The sequence below is a fragment of the Denticeps clupeoides genome, unplaced genomic scaffold, assembly GCF_900700375.1.
Source record: "Denticeps clupeoides unplaced genomic scaffold, fDenClu1.1, whole genome shotgun sequence".
NCBI classification, from domain to species: domain Eukaryota; kingdom Metazoa; phylum Chordata; class Actinopteri; order Clupeiformes; family Denticipitidae; genus Denticeps; species Denticeps clupeoides.
Window position 1 is genome coordinate 29149 of NW_021629693.1, and position 6146 is coordinate 35294.

The 6146-nt window shown below is 51.2% G+C and overlaps 1 pseudogene; it reads left to right on the forward strand.

Moving 5' to 3' along the window:
* The first annotated feature begins 952 nt into the window (after positions 1–952).
* On the forward strand, positions 953–4915 carry LOC114771744 (uncharacterized; annotated as a pseudogene).
* The last annotated feature ends 1231 nt before the right edge of the window (positions 4916–6146 follow it).

Consider the following 6146-nt stretch of genomic DNA (forward strand, 5'->3'; position numbering starts at 1 on the left):
GCTAATACCACAATGTACATTTATTCCAAAGCACATAGCAGATATCACCAGTTAGCAGTTGGAAGTACAGCAAACAGTCCAGTAAGCATTGGCGTAGCGTACGTGCAAGCGGTCAAAAAACCCTTTGCACTTGCGGGTCAAACACCTGCCAACAACATAGTTTGTGCCACCTTTATACCTGAATACCTGCATGCGCCACCCTGTGTTCCACCCAGGATATTACAACCTTTAACTGTACAACATTTGGCGGCTACATTCACCTTCGCCGCTGCTTCCAGTTCAGAATTCCACGTGCAGGTCGGTGAAAGGTCATGTAGTCGACTCTCCATGCTTCCTTTCAGATGGCCTACGAGTCGTGGCGCGAGCTCCAGGAGGAGCTTCAGGACTTCAGGACTTCCAGGAGCTGCTGAAAATGGAACACTGTAGGAACCATCAGGATTCAGCGGCTCGTCAGTGAGCTGCTTGCTGCAGAATCTGCCTGAACGAGGTTCTCCGCAAGATGAAAGACATCTGGGAGGAGATTGGAATCCCAGAAGACCAGCGTCGAACGAGGTGAAGATCAACTTTCAGGTGAGTGGCGGAGAAAACGTGAACGTGTTCCCTGCAGGAACCGCTGGACAGGGTGATTGAGGAGCAGGAGGCGCTGAGGAAGACAACGACCAAATACACGACCAAATACAAAAATGTATAAATACATTATAATTTTTCTTCGTCTAGCACTTAACAATCTCTGAACATGCTCTTCACTGACAAGTCTAAGCCTTATCAGGGCTCTTAGTTTGTAAACTCAATATTCTATAGAAATCGAACGAGAATTGCTGGTGTCTTCCTCTTGTAAGTCGCTTTGGATAAAAGCGTCTGCTAAATAAAGTAAAGTAAAGTATAGAGTCCTTCAACAAAGATCTCGAGCAACTGTGCTCAGAACTTCAACTGCCACTGCCTGAAGGTATCGATGATTGAGAGCCTGAGGCTCCTGTGTCCGCTGTCCCTGACAGAGAACAGTGAGTCGGTTCCTGGTCTGGGTGGGTGATTCCAGGTGAGGAGAGGCGTTTTAATCTTCATCTGTTCTTCCGCCAGGGCTCCTCCCCAAAGAGTACCGTGCTCTGAAATCTCAGTATCTTCAGGTGAGGGATCCTGTAGCTTCTGGAGAATTGAGTAGCTTTTCACCTCTTGTTGCCCCCGCTTCTCCTCTCAGAGTTACGGTGTCGGGGTTCCGAGATTTGAAGACGAAGCTGTCGCTGGTAAGGCTGTTTGGTTTTCTGCAGGATTAAACTGACGGACGCCGCCTGTGTGCCGGTGAAGGTGCCAAAGTCAGATGAAGAGTACGACCTGCGAGTGCCTAAAGACATGGTCTACATCTTCAGTGGACCTTACATCCCTCTGTCTGGCATGCAGATGTCCGCTGGTGTCCTAGAACGTCCTGGACGCTCTTCTGATTGCAGGTGCTGGAGCGCAATGGGTGGACAGGCCTGGAGGAGGTCACTCGCAGAACATCAGACTCAGCGTGGCCGCGCTGATTATCACTTCATCTGCTGTTTTCAGAGGCTTAAAAGGTCTGTTTCAGCCGGGCAGTTCATTCTTTCTTCAATCCAGGACTGAAGTTTATTGTGGTGACGATTGTTGGAGGCGCTTCTGTACCACTAACACCCTGAGGGGGTTACGTCTTAGACCAGAACATGGGATGGAAGCACTGTTGTATATTGTATTCTGTGTTGAGTAACATCCAGGCTGTACATTTATTTAACTGTTTATTCATACAGACTCATTTTCATTATGTACCCAATGCCCAGTCTGCTTTGTAATGTCATTTAGTGCCATATTTGATCTGCCTGTAAAGTGTTAATTGTAAGAACATGTGATTATGCTTTCAGGCATAATTTGAAGATGAAAATGTAAAAAATTATTTAAATTGACCATAAACAGGATCGTTTCTCTTGTCAAGTTCCTGTTTTAATTTCCATTTGTGTTACACAGAAACACCTTTCCAGAGTTCATCTCCACCCTGAGAGGCAGGACTCAGAACTTGGTGGTAGTAGCCTAGTGGGTAAGACACTCGCCTGTGAACCAGAAGACCCGGGTTCAAATCCCACTTACTACCATTGTGTCCCTGAGCAAGACACTTAACATTAAGTTGCTTCAGGGGGGGACTGTCCCTGTAACTACTGATTGTAAGTCGCTCTGGATAAGGGCGTCTGGTAAATGCTGTAAATGTAAATGTAAATGTAACTTGGCTGCAACTGACGTTTTGGGTTGTGGGTGCAGAAGAAACATGAAACGGGGTGGTAGTAGCCTAGTGGGTAACACACTCGCCTATGAACCAGAAGACCCGGGTTCGAATCCCGCTTACTACCATTGTGTCCCTGAGCAAGACACTTAACCCTAAGTTGCTCCAGGGAGACTGTCCCTGTAACTACTGATTGTAAGTCGCATACAAGCGGCAGTTTGAGTTGACAGCGTCAGTGGCGGGCTGGAGCGAGAGCGTAAAAACAGTGCAGGGATACATTGGCCCTGCTAGCAGGACCACAAGAACACAGGCTGGGGAAGGGAAGCTTGCAAGGCCAGATGACGGATGGGGTGACTTAGAGCCGGAGCTCAGAGAGGCCCTCTCCCAACTGTTAGAGCAGAGCTCGGAGGGGCTGGAACCAGAAGAACTGGCTGGATTGAAGGTTCTTGTCTATGAGTTTAGTCATCTGTTTGCGGTGAACGATAGAGGCTGCAACCGTACAAGCTTGGCGGAGCATGGAATGAATATGGGGGATGTGGTACCCATCCGGCAGAGAGCGTGGTGCCTCCCACTGTCACTGAGGGAGGAGGCAGACAACAAGATTAAGGAGATGTTGGCAGCGGGCATCATTCAGCCATCCCAAAGCCCTTGGGCTTCACCGGTGGTACTGGTAAAGAAAAAAGATGGGTCAGTGTGTTTCTGTGTAGACTATAGACGGCTGAATGCGGTGACAAAGAAGGACTCGTACCCACTTCCCCGCATTGATGAGGCCCTGGACAGCCTTTCCCAATCCACCTGGTTCAGCTCACTTGACCCCCATATTCACTTGATCCCCCCATCACTTGATCCCCCATATTCTGGCTACTGGCAGGTGCCATTGGCCCCGGAGGCGCGCCAGAAGACGGCCTTCACGGTAGGCCGAGGCCTCTACGAGTTTGTGGTGAGGCCCTTAGGCCTTAGTAACAGCCCGGCTACTTTTGAGAGGTTAATGGAGAGGGTCCTGGAGGCAGTACCACCTTCCACCTGCATCGTGTACCTGGATGACCTCTTGGTGCATGCGACTGCCTATGGGACGGCACTGGCGAACTTGAGGTTGGTGTTCCAGCGAGTGGAGCAGGCACAACTCTCGCTAAACCCCAAGAAGTGCAAGCTGATTTGCCGGGAAACAGAGTTCCTGGGACATGTAGTGGGGTCTGGGGGAATACGCACTGACCCAGCGAAGGTGGAGACCGTTCGAGGTTGGCCGGTACCGACAACCATGCGGCAGGTGCGCAGTTTTTTAGGATTAGCCTCCTACTGCTGATGCTTCATCAAAGGGTTTGCCAGCATTGCTCGTCCTCTGCATCGTATTACTGAAAAAGGTCAGCGTTTCAGGTGGACCGATGAGTGCCAAGCCACCTTCAACCAGCTGAAGGCAGCACTGGTGTCGGCACTTCCTGACCCAGCGAGGGGTTTCATCCTGGACACGGATGCGAGTGAAGCAGGACTGGGCGCAGTATTATCGCAGCAGTACAATGAGGGGGAGCGAAAGTATTGCCTACTTCAGCTGCGCCCTCAGCATCCTGAGCGGAACTACTGTGTAACTCGGCGGGAGCAGCTGCTGGCCCTGGTGGAGGGGGTTGAGACACATTAGACCATACCTGCTGGGCGTGGACTTTCGACTACGGATAGAGAAGGAGGGGGAGAAGAGCGAAGTGAGGGCCACCACTATTCTAGAGGCCACCGATCCTTGGCAGCCAGCCAGGGTGCAGCAGGCCCAGCGAGAGGACCCCATCATCGGGCCAGTGCTGGGGTGGAAGGAGATTGGTTGGAGGAACTGGCGCCGCAAGCCGGGGCAACAAAAAGTATGGAGGCTATGTGGGACGCCCTGCAGCTGAAAGAGGGTGTGCTCTACCGGAAGTGGAGCCGTGCAACGGGGGCTCGTGAGGTGCTGCAGCTGGTGGTGCCTAGAGGAATGCGCACCCTGGCTCTCCAACTGGTGTATGGCTTGAGTGGCGCGGGACACTTTGGCATCACTAAGACCTGGCGATGGCTGGCGGAGAGGTTCTTCTGGGAAGGAAGCCGTAGAGACGTGGAATGGTTCTGCAAACGCTGTGATGTCTGCACAGCCAAGAAAGGGCCACTGAGCCAGTCAAGGGCATCCCTTCAACAGTTACAAGCGGGGGCACCAATGGAGAGAGTAGCCATGGATGTGCTGGGGCCCTTTCCGACCACTAGGCGAGGAAATAGATACGTTTTGGTTGTAATGGACTACTTTACTAAGTGGCCAGAAGCCAGGAAGTGGTCACAGTGATGGATTGCCTGATGGAGGGGATGTTTTGTCGATTCAGCATCCCACGGGAGCTACACAGCGACCAAGGACGTAACTTTGAGTCCCGCCTGGTGTCAGAGCTGTGTGGCCGCTTGGGGATTTCCAAGACCAGGACAACGCCACTCCACCCTCAGAGCGACGGGTTGGTCGAGAGGTTCAACAGGACCCCGGCTACTCAGCTGGCCATGCTCACCGGCCAGCACCAGCAGGATTGGGATGAGCATGTGCCATTGTTACCACTGACATACCGGAGCGAGGTACAGGATTCAACAGGGTGCACCCCGGCTGCCATCATGATGGGCAGGGAGCTGCTGACACCAACTGACCTGATGTGTGGGCGGCCTCCGGATGACACGCTGTTTGGATTACGTGGTGGCTGAACAACAGCGGATGGAGGTGGTACATGAGTTAGCCTACGAACATCTGAGGCAGGCCGGGGTCAGGCAGAAAAGAGCCTATGACCTCCGAGCCAAGGGACGTGGGTTCCAGCCGGGTGAGCGAGTGTGGGTGTACAACCCAAAACGAAGGAGAGGGTGTTGCCCGAAGCTAACATTGAGCTGGGAGGGACCATGTGTGGTGCTTACACGGCTGTCAGATGTGGTTTATCGGGTGAAGACAATGGCAAACAAACAAATGGTGCTTCACCGGGACCGGCTGGTACCATATCTAGAGGATGTGGTTCATCGGCCAAGTCCAAGGGACAGTGGACTAGACAAGGGGGCGGTGGCGGCAGCAGCAGAAGGAGAGCCGGGAGCAGGGCGTCTGGCCGAGGCGACCCCAAAAGTGACTACTGGCCAGCATTCGGGGAGAATTTGTAGCCCAAATTGTCCCATCCCAGCTTACCAGGTGGCCTAAAACAGGTCAGATGTTGCAGTCAGCAGAGGTACAGAAGCATCATCAGTGTACGTACTGACACAGGCCCAAGCAAAATGACCTTCTGAAAAGGAAGAATGTAGAAAAGTCCCGATCGGGTCCTAGCTGGTTGGCAGTAGACATCTTCAGAAAGTGGGATATTCTGGAATAACGCTGGGGAGGAAGAAAAAGGAATAAGTAACACTACCGAATGCATTAATAACAGTATTAATAATAGGGTTGACATTTGCAGAGATTCTTAGACTTATATTTGACTGCAAGTTCAGGGCAATTCACACAAAAGGTGAAAGGTGAGTGTGTTAAACTGCGAAATCTTCACGGTCCCGCTTGTTAACAATGCAGGATCACACGGCCTAAGGGACAAGACAAGGAGACTGTCATGATCCGGACCGGCAGGGATTACTCCGGATCCGGAGTTTCATGTTCGTCCTGTGTAATGTTCCCTGATCGTGTTCACCTGCTGTCTGTTTATATAAATGTATAAAACTATCCTGTTCGTGTCTGTTCGCGTCGGGTCATTGTGCGTGTTAATGTTCCCTTGTCTCGTGTGTAGTCTGTATTAAACCCCTGTCGCGAATGCGTCCTCCTTCATGCCATGTCCAGCCCACCCGTGACAGAGACATATTCATATATCAATATATTCATATTCATATCAATATATTCAATAATCATATCAATAATTCATAAATGAAATATATCAACATACAAAAATCTGGTGCATGAGTGGTAATAATGTTG